An 18,889-nucleotide genomic window follows, 5' to 3' on the forward strand; every position below is an offset into this window, starting at 1 on the left:
GCTGTCTTATGTCCCTTTAATTCAGGTCCAGCTGTGTGAGGGAGGTCTGAGGTAAAGATTTGCCCCCTTTACAGGTTTTTCTTAGTTCTCTGCAGAGCGGACTTCAGGTACCAAGACCTGAGCGTGGGCTGTGTTCGCTATTGCAGGACATCTCTTCCTGGAGTCAGTGGACGGAGCTCGGAAATGCATGAAGACCATGTGCGGGCAGCCACACACACATACCCTGCATTACTTTCTCTCCAGGGCACCAGAACCAAGAGAATATGATCAAAACCGTGGGTTTATTAGCATGATCAGAGGAGGGATGATCCCACGGAAGCTGCCTGCAGGCTACAGCTACAGGAAAACCAGAATAACTGTGGCCAAGAACGCAGCAGCAGACCCAGGCGAAAGCCTGAAATCTCTAGGGAGATGATGGTGCAAGGCCACAGCCAACATCTGAGGAGTCTGGGTCACAACAGCATCAAAGGGCCTCCTCAGGTCCTCTGGAAGAGCAGCAAGTGCTTTTAGCTGCTCCACCATCTCTCAAGCCCTATGTCTGCGTCAGCAGAGGACAGATCGTCTGTTCCCTCAGGATTTGTCTAGAAATCTTGTACTAAACCTGTGAGGGCACATTGTCAAAGAAACAGCCACAACGACGTGGGTACAGCAGCGAATGCCTGGACCAAAGGCAGCATCACTGTGCTTCCTTCAGGTTGCCTTTCCCTAGGGCACAGACAGGTGTGGCTTGAGGTCATAGGCTTCTCTCTGTGACTCTGATCCCAAGGATTGGCCTGCAGGTGTTAAGGCTGCTGGACTTGACTTCTCTGAGGAGGCCCTGTAAGGCCAGGGCGACTCTGAAACTGTCGGTAGCATTCCCTTCTCATGTACGACATATTTATAAAAACACACACAGAGGCGGCTTTGAAAGCTGGCCTTGGATGGGAACATGGTCGTGAAAACCCACGTACATTATTTCTATTTTAGAGATGATCTTTATTAATTGGCAAAAATAAGAGACTAGACAACGTTCTGGAGCTTGTTGTGGGGTATTCTGATCACACTCTGACATTCCTGAGACCACCAATAAAGTTTACTTTGAATCAAAGAGCAGAGCTAGCTACTAGTTGACTAAAATTAGCCATAACACCTTAGAGGACAGAGGAAGGAGAGAGAAAGAGAGAAGGTCACTGACTGCCTCTCTGCTGCTCCCCTGATCACTCAGATTCTTATCCTGATAGCCGACTCCCAAGTTTTTATTGATAAAAATAGTTAGACAAACACTTTAACAGCTAAAAGGAGAAATGCCTTCTTACTGGGTCACAGCCTCCACCTCACTCAACATAATATCCACGATTATCTCCAAAGTTAAAGTTGCATTCGAGAAGGCTTGTGGAAGTCAAGCCTGGCTTTCCTTGCAAAATGCTACTTGTGTGTGTCCCTGCACGGGAACGCCCGGCTCTCCACACTCAGCTGGGGGCCCAAGTCACTCACATCCCACCTTCCTGCTTAGACTTTCTTAAACCATCTGAACTTGGGACTGAAGGGATGGCTCAGTAGTTCATATAGTCTTTATCACTGTTGATAGCTCCGGTTCCAGGGGATCCAGCAGCCTCTCTGACTTCTGCAAGCACTAAGCATGTGTAAAGGGCATTTACATACATGTAGGCAAAACACTTACACAGAAAATAAAAACAATTATCTGAACTCAAACATACCAGGAAGTGGGGGGACCTGAATGGCTTTCCAGAGAGGAGATCTGGCTCACCCTAGCAACCCTGAGCCCAGCAGGGCAGCAGAAGAGACAGGGGGGACCTAGGATTCCCTAAATGTTTGTTGCTTTGCCGAAGTCAGACCACTGCTTGGGTCACTAGCTCCATGGGTCCTGTGGAGACGAGATCTGCCCAGGTGAGAAAATCTAAGCTCTGTCCTCCCACATTCTCCCCGGAAGCCAGGGTACCATAGCCTGGCTCAAGCGTGGTACCCACTGGTTTGTCCAGTGGGGCCCTGGAAAGCCACTTTAGTCTCCACTGTAGGGCAGACGTGAGTGCAGGGGCCAGGAGATGCACGCTCTCTGCCTGGCCCAGAGGTGAGAAGCTGGAAGCTTGGGATGCTGTGCTCCTAGGCTTCTTTCCTCTCTTAGTCTTGTAGAGAATGAGTCCTTCACAAGAGCATCTCAGCAGTGTGGGCGACGAGGGTGGGGCAGGAAAGAGAACTGGCCTTCATTAAAAAAAAAAAAAAAGGCAACCTCTTCCCCAGTCGCCTTTTCAGTAGCCCTCTGAGCACAGCTTTGCCGAGAAACCTGTGCACACCGCTCTTTCCTGTGCCCCAGGGATGCCGTCTTTCTCCCTCTGGCAGACAGATTTTGTGAGCTGCTTTTTTTTCTTCTCATAGCTCTTGTATTTTCATGAAGAGACTGAAAACCAATGTGAGAGACTGCCTAGGACAGGAAGGTGCATCACAGCGCGTGTAGACCTCGAATCAAAAGATCCTCCAGCACCCACCAGGTAACAGGGCTCCTGTGTGTGTGTGTGTACATGTGTGTGTGTGTGTGTGTGTGTGCATGCAGCATTTATGTGTGTATGTGTGTGCGTGCATGCAGCGTGTGTGTGTATGCGGCTTGTGTGTGTATGTGTGTGTGTACATTTGTGTGTGTGTGTATGCGCTGCATGCAGCATGTATGTGTGTGTGTATGTGTTTGCACGTGTGCGCACGCTTTCCTCTCCCCGGCTCACCCTTAAATCTACCGGTAACAATTAGTGTCGACCTGAAGAGCAAGGCACTTGATCTCTACTATAGGAAAAGTTGGGGAGGCCATAGCATCTTATGCCTCAAGGATTCTCCCAGAGGACTTCCGCCTGTCTGTGGAACCTCAGTGAGTTTTCTCTCTCAAGATGACAAGCCTAATATCCAACTAGGGGCTCAGGGGAGGTGGACTCTTAGAGTCTCTGTTTCCTGCCAGGAGTTTGCAGGGAGGGAGAGGAATGGGCTTACTTTCTAAAGTAATTTCCCGTGACTGTCCAGCCAGGCTGTGTGGAGTGTCTGGAGGCTAGGGAGGAGCTGGCTGAGGGGAAGTCACTCTTCAGGACGGGGGCGGGGGGGGGGGCGGGGGGGGCAGCCGTACTTCCTGTGACCTGGGAAATTAGTGCTGGGGCTGGAAGATGGAGCACTGGCCTCATGAGTGATTTGAAGTCCCCACACTAGCCATGGTCCAGAAGGAATTCCAGACTCCCTTAGGAACATCTGCTCCATCCAGTCCGGGGCAGAAGCCCAACCATGGGTGAGAAGTGCCCTGAAGCTTGGGTTCTCACTGCAGGAGAGCAGGGACGTTTCACCTCGTCTTCTGTCACCCTCCACCTGCATTGGAAACAGGGCTTCACCCACCACAGCCTAGATTGGCCAGAGGGATCTAAAGGAGCCCAGGGATCTGCCTGCCTCCATGCCACCTCGTCCCCCAGTGCCAGAGCTGTGGATGAACGCAGTCACACTCATCTCTTCTGAGGGCCCTGAGAACACAAACTCCATTCCTCGTGTGTGAGCCTGAGGCATCTCCCCAGTCTATGGTGTCTATTGAGACCAGGGCCCATGAATCCGGTGCTCACCGATCCCCTGGAGTTTTCATCTTATTTCTTTCCCATTGCTTTCCTTTTTCTTGGTGAGTGTTCACAGTCCTGGACAGGAGGGAATGCCTTTCATTTTAAAGATGGAGAAGGATGTCAGGGTGCTACTCAGGTTGATCTGTTCACATAAAGCATTCGATTTTTGTGTTTTAGTTAAACTTTTAAAACTTGTGTTTTAGATACACTTAAAAAAAAAAGATCTGGCAAAGCAACCAGAATGAAGTTACAAGCAGGAAAGGTTGCTCCTGGAAGTGACCCCTATGACCCGTGCACAGTGGTTTATCTTCACAGCCCGTCGTGTTTTTCTGATCAGGGACCATTTCTCTTCAAGGACACGGGAGAGAATGGTATGATTCCTTTTGTCAGATGAGACTAAGATAATCCACTCCAGGCCAATGTTTGCCACCTTCTCACAGTGTTTCCAAGCGTGGCCTAAACCTGCTCTCTCCTCCAGTCTCTCCCAGTCCTGGGCAATGCCAGGGAGCGCACCCTAGGAGGGCACTGGGAAGCCCTTCCAGTTTTGCTAGCTCTGAGGTCCAACCAGGGGCAGGAAATACCGGATGCACACCCACCAATCCTTCCACTTACTACTTAAGATGTACAGAAGGACTGACGGCTGTGAGGTGGGTGGGGCGGGTTGATGGCTGGCTTCCAGGGGGCTGGGGGAAGGCACAGAGCTGTCCCAGGAGGGTGGTGGCTTAAAATAAGATCCCCCAAGGGGACAGAATGCAAAGGGGGTGCAACCTGGGAATAGAAAAAGTGACCTTCGCTGGAAGTGTGTGGGTTCCAACTAGAGAAAGCACAGAAGAGGGAAACTCTGAACATCTGAGACGTCCTCAAGTCTAAAGAAGGTTTAAGAAGTGGGAAAACCCCTGATGCTCCCGCCCTTGCTTTCATTTCCCTTTCTGATCAGACTGGATCCTGAGTCGGCAGCAGTTTACGGCTTTCACTTTGGGAGAATGACCCTCTACCTATTGCTTGGCCAAAGGTGCCATATGAGTAGTCCTGCCTGAGAGACCACTGGTCAGCACCTAGGGGCAACAGACAGCATGGAGGGAGACCTCATCCTATCAGCCTAAGTTGGGGACACACTGCCCAGGAAGCTGTGGTTGTATCACCCTTGCTCTTTCGTGCAGTGTTGTGCGGCCTGGTTTCGCCTATCCTCCAGAGTCTTGGTCTCCTCACAGGACTGTAAAGCAGCACAGGGCCTCCAGGATACCCAGATCTTGGCTTAGAAACACCAACACCACCCCCTTGGCTCCTTTCTGTAGCTGGCTGCACATGCGCCCTCCTACCCTTGAAGGTACTGGCCTCCCCAGCCTCGTACCTGGAAATTGCACTTCCCAGCACGGCTATAAGGTGATCTGCATACAACAGTCCTCATCGCGGCATCTGCATTTCTGTGTGATCAGATTGCTGGCCCAGCAGCCCTCAAGTTGAGATAGACTGACCATCTCTGAAAACCCCAGAAAGGGCAGGACGACAGCTGGTGCTCAGGGCCAGATCTCCATGGGAAAGCCCTCACCTGAGATACACAACTAGCAGTTTTTCTGAGACCTGTGAGAGTTCTTGGCATCCATGTGACCAGATTAGATTAGTTTCTGTGGGACTGGCTGCCGAGCAGAGAGGCCAAGATACAGGGAGTTGCTGACCCAAAGGTAAAGGACCCAAGAAATGGGGACGTGTGATGTGGTCACAGGGACAGATTCAGAGTCACTGCTACGTCTCCCCTGGAGCTAAAACATCTTCAGCACGAACGACAAAGCAGTTACTGAGATGAATGCTGGGTTCTGGCCTTCAGTATAAAATTAAAGGATCCCAAATTTGCTTATTAATTTATGGTTCTTGCCCAGTTGGTGTCTGGCCAGTCTCAGATGTGGAGGGCACCTAGGAAAGGCATCTATTCCCAAACATGTTTGGTTCTAAAACATGTGTTGACTCACCAAAGACCTGAGATTCTGTAATTAGAAGTTCATTTTCAGGCCTATTTTGGTGATTCTTGGTTGTCCACTTGACTACATGTGGAATTAATAAAATTCAGATTGCTGGGCATACCCATGAGGGATTTTTTCTTAATTAAATTCTTTAATTTAGATCTGGATCTTTGAGGTGGGAAGGCCACCTTTAATCTGGGTCACCCCTTCTGCTGGCGTCCTACAGAAAGGACGTGGAAGAAGGAAGTTCTCTCTTCGCCTGCTGGACCTCACTCTCACCTCGCGAGTCCCTCCCTTCGCTGGCATTGGAGCCTGTGGCTGGATTCCAGTGTGTACGGAAGACCAGCTGAGACACAGCCTCGTGGACTGAAGAACTAGTGGCTTCTTGGGCTTTCCATTGTTGGACTAACTGGGCCCCAGCATGTAAGCCATGCTAATAAATTCCCTTTTTATTCCACATATACATAATATATGGGATAGAATATGAAGAACAATGGCAATGGGTTCTTGATCCTATTGCACGTAATGGCTTTGTGGGAGCCCAGGTAGTTTGGATGCTCACCTTAATAGACCTGGATGGAGGTGGGTGGTCCTTGGACCTCCCACAGGGCAGAGAAACCTGCTTGCTCTTTGGGCTGAGGAGGGAGGAAGACTTGATTGGGGGAGGGGGTGGGAATGGGAGGTGGTGGCAGGGAAGAGGCAGAAATCTTTAATAATTAAATTAATTAATTAATAAAAAAAAGAATATATGTTTAATGTGTATATGTGTGGTAAGTTCTGTTCCTCTAGAGAACCCTGACTAATACAAGGCCTGCTCCTGGAACCTGGCTCCAGGAAACAGAAGCTTTGACCAAACAGGGCCCTGCATTGCCTTTGGAAGGTCTGTGCAGGTACCTTCCAACAAGGAAGCTGGGAAGTCGTTTTCCTGTGGATCCCCTGCCTGGTACAGGAGGTAGGGAGAGTGGGGCAGGACAAGGATCAAGAGAGGTTTGTGAGGAACAGGACAGAAGGAAAGGAAGGGCCCTACAAGAGAGGTACCCTCAGCTAAGCTCTGGGCAGGGCAGGAGGGACCAGGACCGTTGCCATGGACCAAGGGAAGAATTACATTTGTCTCTTGGAGATGCTGGGGGCAGGGAGCAGCCCCTAGTACTAGGTTCCCACAGAACCCCAGACATCCATGTGCTCAGTAAGAAATAGTGACCAGCGTCATTAACTGTTGTTGTAGGCACACAGCCCACTTTCCTTCTTCTTCTTCTTTTTTTTTTTTTGATATTATCAATGCAAAGTAATACAGGCCGCCCAGCAGTGTGCCCCCTGTTTCACTTTTTTTTTTATTTACTAAAGATTTCTGCCTCCTCCCCACCACCGCCTCCCATTTCCCTCCCCCTCCCCCAACCAAGTCCCCCTCCCTCATCAGCCCGAAGAGCACTCAGGGTTCCCTGCCCTGTGGGAAGTCCAAGGACCTCCCACCTCCATCCAGATCTAGTAAGGTGAGCATCCAAACAGCCTAGGCTCCCACAAAGCCAGTACGTGCAGTAGAATCAAAACCCAGTGCCATTGTTCTTGACTTCTCAGCATTCCTCATTGTCCACTATGTTTAGCGAGTCCGGTTTTATTCCATGCCTTTTTAGACCCAGTCCAGCTGGCCTTGGTGAGTTCCCAAAAGATCATCCCCATTGTCTCAGTATGTGGGTGCACCCCTCGTGGTCCTGAGTTCCTTGCTCGTGTTCTCTCTCCTTCTGCTCCTGATTTGGACCTTGGGATTTCAGTCCGGTGCTCCAATGTGGGTCTCTATCTCTGTCTCCTTTCATCGCCTGATGAAGGTTAATATCCAGGAGCTAATCAACCCAATTATAAAATGGGGCACTGAGTGGAACAGAGAATTCTCAAAAGAAGAAGTTCAAATGGCCAAAAGACACTTAAGGTCATGCTCAACTTCCTTAGCGATCAGGGAAATGCAAATCAAGACAACTTTAAGATACCATCTTACACCTGTTAGAATGGCTAAAATCAAAAACACCAATGATAGCCTTTGCTGGAGAGGTTGTAGAGTAAGGGGTACACTCATCCATTGCTGGTGGGAATGCAAACTTGTGCAACCACTTTGGAAAGCAGTGTGGCGGTTTCTCGGGAAATTCGGGATCAACCTACCCCTGGACCCAGCAATACCACTCTTGGGAATATACCCAAGAGATGCCCTATCATATGACAAAAGTATCTGTTCAACTATGTTCATAGCAGCATTGTTTGTAATAGCCAGAACCTGGAAACAACCTAGATGCCCTTCAGTGGAAGAATGGATGAAGAAAGTATGGAATATATACATAGTAGAGTACTACTCAGCAGTAAAAAAACAATGACTTCCTGAATTTTGCATGCAAATGGGCAGAAATAGAAAACACTGTCCTGAGTGAGGTAAGCCAGACCCAAAAAGAGGAACATGGGATGTACTCACTCATAATTGGTTTCTAGCCATAAATAAAGGACATTGAGCCTATAATTCGTGATCCTAGAGAAGTTAAATAAGAAGGTGAACCCATTTTCCTTCTGTCTGTGGCTGAAGACAAGTCATGGTGACGATGACTTAGGTCTTTCTCCTCTGGGTCATTTAGAGCTACCCATAAGGACATGCATGTGACTCCAGTGGTTCCTTCTTCTTTGGTCTGAGGTCCCTTTCTACAGGATGTTGTGTTTGGTGTTGTGTGTCATATCCAAATCTAGTATGAATGCTCTTTGTATATTTTCTCTTCTAGAAATAAAAAAATGGAGATGCTTCAGACAGGTGCAAAAGCTACCTTCTCCACAGGTAAGACTCCTGCTGGGGGTGGGACTCTTTCTTTTCAACAGTCAAAGACCATGGCTCAGTGCACAGACAGGGACAGGCTTCTCTCCAGACACCTACAGCAAGGCAAATGGACCACCAGATAACTGAATGTCTTAGGCCATTAGCTGTCACGCTTCCCAAGGCAAGGGCAAGTTCCCAAAGATAAAACCTTGCCATCCTGTAAAAGAGAGACCAGGGATGGGGGAGGAGATGAAGATAAAGGACAGACACACAGAATGGTCAGCGCTAGACTGCCCTGAGCTATCTGCAGGGGCTCACCACTTCAGACCTGGACAGAAAGAAAGTCCTGGAAGAACGATAGGAACTGGGGTGATGAATCCCTAGGGGAAGATGCCCTGGCCTCTGACCGCCAGGAGCATGAATCCCTAGGGGAAGATGCCCTGGCCTCTGACCGCCAGGAGCATGAATCCCTAGGGGAAGATGCCTTGGCCTCTGACCGCCAGGAGCATGAATCTCTAGGGGAAGATGCCCTGGCCTCTGACCGCCAGGAGCACTTTATCCCACAAACGTGTGTGTGGTGTGTGGTGGATGTGAGTGGTTAAAACAGAGGGCGAATCCTGATTGGTTTGCACTAGTTCCTCTTGGTTTTTTGTCCTCTTCTTCATGAATCATTTCTGACGCCTGAGCTTCCCTTTATCCCCAAAGGCAGAAAGGAAGATGGCTGCACCCCAGGGTCAGGTCCACTGAGATCCTCCTTAGGGGTCTATCTGGCTGTGGAAAAAGCGCCACAGGGAACAGCATCCTCGGCCAACAAGCCTTCGAGTCAGGCTCAGAGCCCAGTCAGTGACCAGGACCAGCCAGGCAGAGACGGGCACATGGAAGGGAAGGAGACTGTTAGTGGTAGACACGCCCCCCATCTTTGGGTCAAAGGCCCAGAACCAAGACATGGACAAGGACATTGGAGATTGTTACCTGCTGTGTGCCCCAGGACCCCACGTGCTGCTGCTGGTGGCCCATCTGGGACGCTTCACAGTTTAGGACACCCTAGCCGTGAGGAGGGTGAAGGAGATCTTTGGGGCAGGAGTCATGAGGCACATGATCGTCCTCTTCACCCACAAGGAAGACCTGGCAAATGAGACTTTGGATGAGTTTGTGACCCACACTGACAACCACAGCCTGCGCAGCCTGGTCCACGAGTGTGGGAGGAGGTACTGTGCCTTTAATAACAGGGCTTCAGGGGAAGAGCAGCAGGGACAGCTGGCAGAGCTCATGGCCCTGGTGAGGGGGCTGGAGCAGGAGTGTGAGGGCTCTTTCCATAGCAACGACCTCTTCCTTCATGCCCAGGAGCTCCTTAATGGTGGCTACAGTGAGTACCAGGAAGCCTACAGGTGGTACCTGGCCAAGGTGAGGCAGGAGGTGGGGAGGCAGAAGCGGGAGCTGGAGGAGCAGGAGAGCAGCTGGGTCCTCAAGCTCCTCCTCTGAGGCAAAGCGTGGATGGTTTTGCACTCTGGGACTTGCGCTAGTTTTGTATTGGGCATAGCAATCCTCACTGTTATTTTTATGCTCATATATTCTAACGTTTGATGCTTTGTACTTTAGAGAAGTTTCTAAAACATCCTGCAGGATTCCCAGCTTTCAGCATCACCTTCAGAAAACCACGCTCCTGGTCTGCCAGACTTTGCTTCCCTGAGCCTCTTCTGTTTCCCCTTTAGAATTCTGGTTGGGATTAGGCAGAGTTGGGGAAGTCCTGCAGGGCAGGGGCAGGAAGGATCAGGATCGGAGGCACCAGAGGAGTCAGGAAACACAGCCCATAGAATCATCTGACCGGGATTCATGGGGGCTCACAGAGATCATGGAGCCTGTAGGGGTCTGACCTACCTCCTCTGCATAGATGCTATGGCTATGTAGCTTGGTGTTCTTGTGGGGTTCCTAACAGTAGGAGTAGGGGTTGTCTCTGACTCTTTTGCCTACCCGTGGGACCCTTTTCCTCCTACTGGCTTGCCTTGTCCAGTCTTGAAGTGATAGTATGCGCCCTGGTCTTACTGTAGCTTGCTGTGCCACGTTTGGTTGATCCTTGGGAGACCTCTTCTTTTCTGAGGGGAGGTGTGTGGGGTGGATCTGGAGGAGAAGGGAGGTGGTGGGGAAAGACTAGGGGGAGGGGAGGGAGGGGCAACTGTGGTTGGAGTGTACGAGAAAAGAACAAAATAAATAAATACAACTCTATGTTGTACTTTTAGCATATCCCCATATTCCCTATCTTTCTCCTCCCATTAGTTCCTCTGCTCCCCTAGAAAATGTCACTTCTTCCATGTCAGATAGACACACATGATTTTTACTTATCTATATAAAAATTTAGAATCCACAAAAGAGAAGATATTCAATATGAAACTGACTTAATCTAATTAATATAATTAACTCCAGTTGCATCTATTTCCTGCAAATGACACAATGTCATTGTTTTTCATAGCTAAATAAAATCCTGTTGTGATGTCCACAGGTGTTGTGTGCAGGTCTTGCTTAGGTAACCATAGTGCACTAAGAGAGAGGCCATCTCCTCCAAGGATGAACTTCCAATGGGTTATCAATCCCATGTGGTCATCCCTACACATACACATACTAACCATGATGCATGGACTCAGCAGGTAGTATTTATGTGTGCATGTGTGTACATGTGGGTATATAGGTATAATACAGGATAAGAGTTCAAGAGGTTGAGAGGAAATAGGGAAGACATGGATGGAATTGGAGGGGTTAGAAATGATGTAACTATAGCTGTCATACTAGAAATTCTCAAAAATAAAATAAACGTGAAAGAGTTCCATTGTGCTTATATATTATCACATTTATTTTTCCATTCTCCCATTTTAGATCACTTAGGTTGTTCCATAATTTATCTGTTGTTAACAGTGCTGCCATAAACACTGATGTGTGGCTGTCTCTGTGGTGTGTTGACCTGGAGTCTTGGATGCATACGCTATTATATATTTCATGTTGCAACTTCCACCACACTGTGACACACAGCAACCATTCACATTCCCAAAGGAAGAAGCGGAGGGCAGTATGGAAACACTGGACCCAAACTGAGGAAGTCAGGTGTATTTCATTCTATACGCTATAGCTGGATTGCATGCACTATCTATTTTTAGTGTCTTGAAGATGCTTCATGTTGATTTCCGTGGTAGCTGGATGAGTTTACATCCCCACCAGTATCCGAGGGTGTCAGGTCCCATGGCCCTGGAGCTACAGGCAGCTGAGAGTGAGTGCTGGGAAACCAACTCTGGTCCTCTGAAACACACACTCAACCGCTGAGCCATCCTTCCAACCCCCAGGAAATTTGCATTTCTCAAATGGTTAGCGATGCAGACATTTTTCTTGTGCTAATTGGTCATTGGTAGCCCATCTTGAGAAGAGTCTGTGTGTTAGCTCATTTATCAGCTGTGTTGTTGGATTTCTTTCTATTGAATTCTAGCTGTTTCTAGGTATTCATCTGATTTCTTTCTTTTTTGAGTTCTTGGTATATCTCGATCTTAATCCTATGGCAAATGAATAGCTGTGAAGGTTTTGCTCCACTCAGAAGGCTGTCTCTACTCACTCAGTGATTGTTTCTTATACCATACAGAAGCTTTTGAATTTCATAAAATCCCATCTGCTAATCATTGGCACCGTTTCCAGAGTGACCAGAGCCCTTGCGGAAACCCCTTACCTGAATATTGAAGTAGTTCCTTTACTTTTTCTACAGTTTTAGCTCTTACATCAAGACCACGCAGTTTGAGCTGATTTCACAGACTGAGAGGCAGAAGTACAGCTTCATTTTTCTATACAAGGATACCCAGCTTTCCCAGCATCACTTGCTCTCTTTTCTTTGATATATGTTTTTTTTTTTTTGTCAAATTTGTCAAAAGTCGCAAAGTCACATGTGTGGGTTTGTGAGTTTGTGTTGTGGAATATTAGTTGATGATGTGTTACATTTGTTTATGCTATGAAACATTTGCTTAATGATGCAAAAATATGTTCTTTTATGTTGCATTTGTTTTACTCTGGGATGCTGTGTTACTTTGCTTATCTAAAACACCTAATTGGGGGGCTGGAGAGATGGATCAGTGGTTAAGAGCATTGCCTGCTCTTCCTAAAGGTCCTGAGTTCAATTCCCAGCAACCACATGGTGCCTCACAACCATCTGTAATGAGGTCTGGTGCCCTCTTCTGGCCTGCAGGCAGACAGAATACTGCTTACATAACAAATAAATAAATAAATATTTTTTTAAAAAAAACCCACCTAATTGGTTTAATAAAGAGCTGAATGGCCAATAGCCAGGTAGGAGAGGGACAGATGGGACTGCCAGGCAGAGAGAATAAATAGAAGGAGAAAAAGAGAAGAGAGTAGAGAAGGAAAAAAGGAGGAGAGAAGAGGCCCAGGGCCAACCACCCAGCTACACAGCAAGCCATGGACTAGGAAGTAAAGAAAGTTATATAGAATAGGGAAAGATAAAAACCCACAGGCAAAAGGTAGATGGAATAATTTAAGAAAAGCTGAATGGGGCACTGAGCTGAACAGAGACTTTTCAACAGAAGAAGTTCAAATGGCCAAAAGACACTTAAGATCGTGCTCAACTTCCTTAGCAATCAGGGAAATGCAAATCAAGACAACATTAAGATACCATCTTACACCTGTCAGAATGGCTAAAATAAAAAACACCAATGATAGCCTCTGCTGGAGAGGTTGTGGAGAAAGGGGCACTCTCATCCATTGCTGGTGGGAATGCAAACTTGTGCAACCACTTTGGAAAGCAGTGTGGTGGTTTCTCAGGAAAGTCAGGTTCAACCTACCTCTCGACCCAGCAATACCACTATTGGGAATTTACCCAAGAGATGCCCTAACATACAACAAAAGTATATGCTCAACTGTGTTCATAGCAGCATTGTTTGTAATAGCCAGAACCTGGAAACAACCTAGATGTCCTTCAATGGAAGAATGGATGAAGAAAGTATGGAATATATACATATTAGAGTACTACTCAGCAGTAAAAAACAATGACTTCTTGAATTTTGCATACAAATGGACGGAAATTGAAAACACTATCCTGAGTGAGTTAAGCCAGACCCAAAAAGAGAAACATGGGATGTACTCACTCATATTTGGTTTCTAGCCATAAATAAAGGACATTAAGACTATAATTCGTGATTCTAGAGAAGCTAAATAAGAAGGTGAACCCAAAGAAAAACATATAAGCATCCTCCTGAATATTAACCTTCATCAGGCGATGAAAGAAGACAGAGACAGAGACCAACATTGGAGCACTGGACTGAAGTCTCACGATCCAAAGGAGGAGCAGAAGGAGAGAGAGCACGAGCAAGGAACTCAGGACCGCGAGGGGTGCACCCACACACTGAGGCAATGGGGATGTTCTATCGGGAACTCACCAAGGCCAGCTGGCCGGGGTCTGAAAAAGCATGGGACAAAACCGGTCTCGCTGAACATAACGGACAATGAGGACTACTGAGAACTGAAGAACAATGGCAATGGGTTCTTGATCCTATTGCACGTAATGGCTTTGTGGGAGCCCAGGTAGTTTGGATGCTTACCTTAATAGACCTGGATGGAGGTGGGTGGTCCTTGGACCTCCCACAGGGCAGGGAAACCTGCTTGCTCTTTGGGCTGAGGAGGGAGGAAGACTTGATTGGGGGAGGGGGGGAATGAAAGGTGGTGGTGGGGAAGAGGCAGAAATCTTTAATAATTAAATAAATTAATTAATAAAAAAAGAAAGAAAGCAGAGACAGATAATGTAACACAATTTGTAAGAATAAATATAAATACAAAAAAATCTAACCTTTAACGGTTGTGGGAGAAATTATTAAAAAATACTAAATAAAAAAAAAAAAAGAAAAGCTGGCTAGGGCTGGAGAGATGGCTCAGCAGTAAAGAGCACTAACTGCTCTTCCAGAGGACCCAGGTTCAATTCCTAGCACCTATAAGGCAGGTCACAGCTGTCTGTAACTGCAAGATCTGACACCCTCACACAGACATGCATGCAGGCAAAACACCAATGAACATAAAATAAAAATAAATTATAAAAATTTAAAAAGAACAAAGAAAATCTGGTTAGAAATAAGACAACTTAAGGCTGGGCGTTCATAAGAAAGAATAAGTCTCTGTTTAATTATTTGAAAGCTGAGTGGTGGACCTCCCAAAGAATAAAGAAGAAAAAAAAACCCATAGATTTGTGTCTGGGTCCTCTATTTTATTCCATTGGTCTGTGTGTCTGGTTTTTCGGTAATACCGTGTTTGGGGCTTTGTGGGGTTTTTATTATTGTTGTTACTATGCTTCTGTAAGATAGTTTCAAAGCAGGTTATTGAAACCCCCAGCACTGTTGTTTTGCTCAGAATTATTCTTTAACTCTCTGGAATCTCTTTCCTTCCATAAGAATGTTGTTTTTTCTTTGGGTTCACCTTCTTATTTAGCTTCTCTAGAATCACGAATTATAGTCTCAATGTCCTTTATTTATGGCTAGAAACCAAATATGAGTGAGTACATCCCATGTTCCTCTTTTTGGGTCTGGCTTACCTCACTCAGGATAGTGTTTTCTATTTCCGTCCATTTGTATGCAAAATTCAAGAAGTCATTGTTTTTTACTGCTGAGTAGTACTCTAATATGTATATATTCCATACTTTCTTCATCCATTCTTCCATTGAAGGACATCTAGGTTGTTTCCAGGTTCTGGCTATTACAAACAATGCTGCTATGAACATAGTTGAGCATATACTTTTGTTGTATGTTTGGGCATCTCTTGGGTATATTCCCAATAGTGGTATTGCTGGGTCGAGAGGTAGGTTGAACCCGACTTTCCTGAGAAACCGCCACACTGCTTTCCAAAGTGGTTGCACAAGTTTGCATTCCCACCAGCAATGGATGAGAGTGCCCCTTTCTCCACAACCTCTCCAGCAGAGGCTTGGCCGGGGTCTGAAAAAGCATGGGACAAAACCGGTCTCGCTGAACATAATGGACAATGAGGACTACTGAGAACTGAAGAACAATGGCAATGGGTTCTTGATCCTATTGCACGTAATGGCTTTGTGGGAGCCCAGGTAGTTTGGATGCTCACCTTAATAGACCTGGATGGAGGTGGGTGGTCCTTGGACCTCCCACAGGGCAGAGAAACCTGCTTGCTCTTTGGGCTGAGGAGGAAGGAAGACTTGATTGGGGGAGGGGGAGGGAATGGGAGGTGGTGGTGGGGAAGAGGCAGAAATCTTTAATAATTAAATAAATTAATAAAAAAAAAAGAATGTGTTTTTTCTATTTCTTTGAAGACCACTGAACTTTTGATGATGACTGTATTGAACCTGTGAGCTGGCGCTGGCAGTATTGACATTTTCACGCCATTCATTCTCCCAGCTCGTGGATATGATCCATGCTTTCATCTTCTGGCTTCTTCAGTTTCTTTCTCTGTTTTACAGTCCTCATTGTAGAGCTTTCATTGGATAGCTTTATTCCAAGGCATTTCTCTCACTGACTGTGAGCTGCCTTTTCCATTAGACTGGCTGGCCAGAGAGCACTGGGATCCACCTGTCTCCTTTCCCCCCAGTCCTGGAATTACAGACGTGCACCGCTGAGCTTGGATTTTATGTGGACACTTGTTTGGCAAGCACTTTGCCCACCCACCCTGAATCCATCTTCCCAACCTGATTTTCACATTTAAAAAAAAAAAAGATTAATTTTATTTTTGTTTGTGTGTGCACATGTGACTGTGGTGCCTGTGGAGGCCAGAAGAGGGCGCTGGATCACCCAGAGGTGGAACCACAGGCTGTTGTGAGCTGCCTGGTGTGGGTGCTGGGATTCAAACTCTGCTTCTCCAGCAGAGCAATATGTGATCTTAAACCCTGAGTAGTTCTCCAACTCATTTTCACCTTTTTCTAATGGCTGAAGAATTCAGGAGAATAATGTTCTAGTTTCACACACGAAAATTACATGTAATTCAAAATTCAAGGCTCATCAAGTTTTATGAGCACACAGCCTCTTGATCATAGTGGCTTTTGCCTGCATGTGGTGTCGAGCAGCTATACTGTACTCTCCAGTCTTCCAAGCCCAGGATACCCACCCACTGGCTCTCTGTATTACTGAATGTAGACTTTCTGGTTTCTGTGTTAATTGACTGACGACCCTGCATTCCCTGGGGTGAGACCCACCCTGATCCTGTAGCCTCTTCACTCCGTTCCCCACTCATGCCCAGGCCTCTTGACTCCATTCTCTTGTACACCTTAGAGCCCCCTGCTTCGTGAACACTGTTCTTATCCTTTCTTGGGCTGGAAAGAGGACGGAGACCTGGCTTTTACAGCTCTAATGAGATCAGGGTGGACTATGACTAAAATAAGATTCTGTCCTCAGCTTTGTGTGTTAACATCCCCTCTGCAGGAAGTGGGGCACTAGGTGAGACACACCCATTGCGACAGAGTCCAAACACCCTCCTTTTTGCAAGTCCCCAGTGTTATAGTTTTGAAAACAGCAGGAGAGAGAGTCACACTATACAACAGGGCTCACATGGGAGGTTTATTGGAAGAGGAGAGAGAAGGGTCAGAAAAGGGGGACAGAGAAAGGGGCAGAAAAGGGGACAGAGATCTGTTTCTGGGGGCAAGAGTGGTGGAAGAGGAAGGGACGGGAGGTGGATAAGGCCTGCCTTTTATTAGGAAACTTAGCCAATGTGCACGGCGGGGTGGGGGGGGTGCTCTTAGTGCCTGTAGCTGAGGGCGCATCCTGTCAGGACCCCAAGGGCAGGCCAGTCCAGATGCCTGAATACTAACATTCCTCCCTCTTGTCTATTATAAAAAGGTGAGGAGTTAGAAAGGGGTAGCAGGTGAGGCAGGGATGAGGATGCCATGTTCCCGAGACTGCTTCCTGCTGACCTGGGGAGCGTTGGTCATCTTTGGGGAACCTGGGATATCTGGGGTGTTGGCCATGTCCTGGGGTACCTGTCTGTTTCACTTCACTGTCCAGTCTCTGTATAACAGTCAGGAACCACATGGACCTGGCAAAATGCTGTTTGAAGTGGGTTCAAGGCGATCCCCTGGAGCTCACGAGAACTTTGAATATACACAGAGATAAGTTTTAGACACATTAGAAAGCAACCAAAGAGAATTTAAAATCCTGAGCTTGTGGCTGTGATACTATAGTGGTAGAGTATAATGTTTAGTGCTCCACCAGAGCTAGACTGATGGCTTACCAGAATTCCATCAATTAATGTCAAGATTGTGAACAGTAACAGAGCGCGCGAGAGAAATCTGGAACATGTTTCGTTCTTTTATACATCTCAGATCGCTTTCTCCTTGTCAGCACTTAAGCTTTCCCATCTTCACATAAACAAACCTTAACACACCTGGTCCTTCCCCATCCCCACAGCATCAGCTCACACCCTCTTTCCATCCGATACCAGGAGACAGGTGGTTGATGACTGACGGCAGTCGATAGTAAAAAGTGGAACAGAACAAATTTGTGCCACACTCGTAAGGCTGTCTCCTGAGAAGACAAGGAAAAGGGACGGGAAAGATCACCAGGGCCACATGGAAACAGGAGAAGGGGGCCTGTGAGCAGGGACTGAAGGAGCACAGAGGCCAGCATTGCCCTTGGCAAGCCATGGGGGCCTCTGCCCAAATGCCCAGCTCTGGGAAAAGAATCCTCTTGGGGGACCAGAAACTCCATTATAAAATATATATCTTGTTTATCAAATCTTATTTATCAAACATATGACATCACTTATTTAAGTTCTCTGGAAGCTTGGTGTTGACCACTCGGCAAAGACGTAAGTACTTAGGTGTAAATCTCTAAGTCAGCTTTTGTTAATCTGAATAGACCTTAATTTTTTTAAGTTCTTTTAAAGTTTTATTATTGTTGTTCCTATTAGCATATATAAGTTATACATAATACGTGGTTTATTATGACATTTTCATGCATTTATATAATACATTTTGTTCATTTTCAGTCCCCAACACCATCTCTTAACCCTTCCCACTCTTGTTCATATCCTTCCTCTTCTCAAACAGTTTATCTTCTGAATAGACCGTTATAACCTTAAATTTTTATCACGATATACAGTATATTCTAAACCAGAGTTGAATCACATGTAACTTTACATTTCTATCATCATACAAAGTCCTTACCAACCCAAAATGTTTGAGGTGTGTTGCCTTCTTAGTCTAAATGGAGATAAAATGAACAGAGGGTTGAGGAGTTCTGAGGGGATTGATTGAGAAGGCAAAGACTGACCAGTGGGTCATCATGGTCCACGGGCCATGGCGTGCTGAGCCCCAAGAGACACGTGGGTTGTCTGATATCAGGGCTTGTTCCAGAGGTGAGAAATCATGGCGGAGAGACGAATCCTCACTCGTGGGGAATGGCCAGACAAGGGGAGGCTCACCAATCACGCCTATTTTGGTAGGCGGGGCTCAGCAATCTGTTAGTTGGACAAGTGAGGCTGTCATCTGTGGACCGGGATCCGGGGTCTTGGCATGCCTCAGGCTGCCAGTGGGCAAGAGGAAGCCCAGAAGAGCTTGCCGCGGGTCCGACACCAATATAATAATTTAG

The 18,889-nt window shown here is 46.9% G+C and overlaps 1 pseudogene; it reads left to right on the plus strand.

Moving 5' to 3' along the window:
- Nucleotides 1–8,302: 8,302 nt before the first annotated feature.
- Nucleotides 8,303–9,800, plus strand: LOC130885750 (GTPase IMAP family member 3-like; annotated as a pseudogene).
- The last annotated feature ends 9,089 nt before the right edge of the window (nucleotides 9,801–18,889 follow it).

Source organism: Chionomys nivalis, chromosome 1 (assembly GCF_950005125.1).
Source record: "Chionomys nivalis chromosome 1, mChiNiv1.1, whole genome shotgun sequence".
In the NCBI taxonomy this organism is placed as follows: Eukaryota; Metazoa; Chordata; class Mammalia; order Rodentia; family Cricetidae; genus Chionomys; species Chionomys nivalis.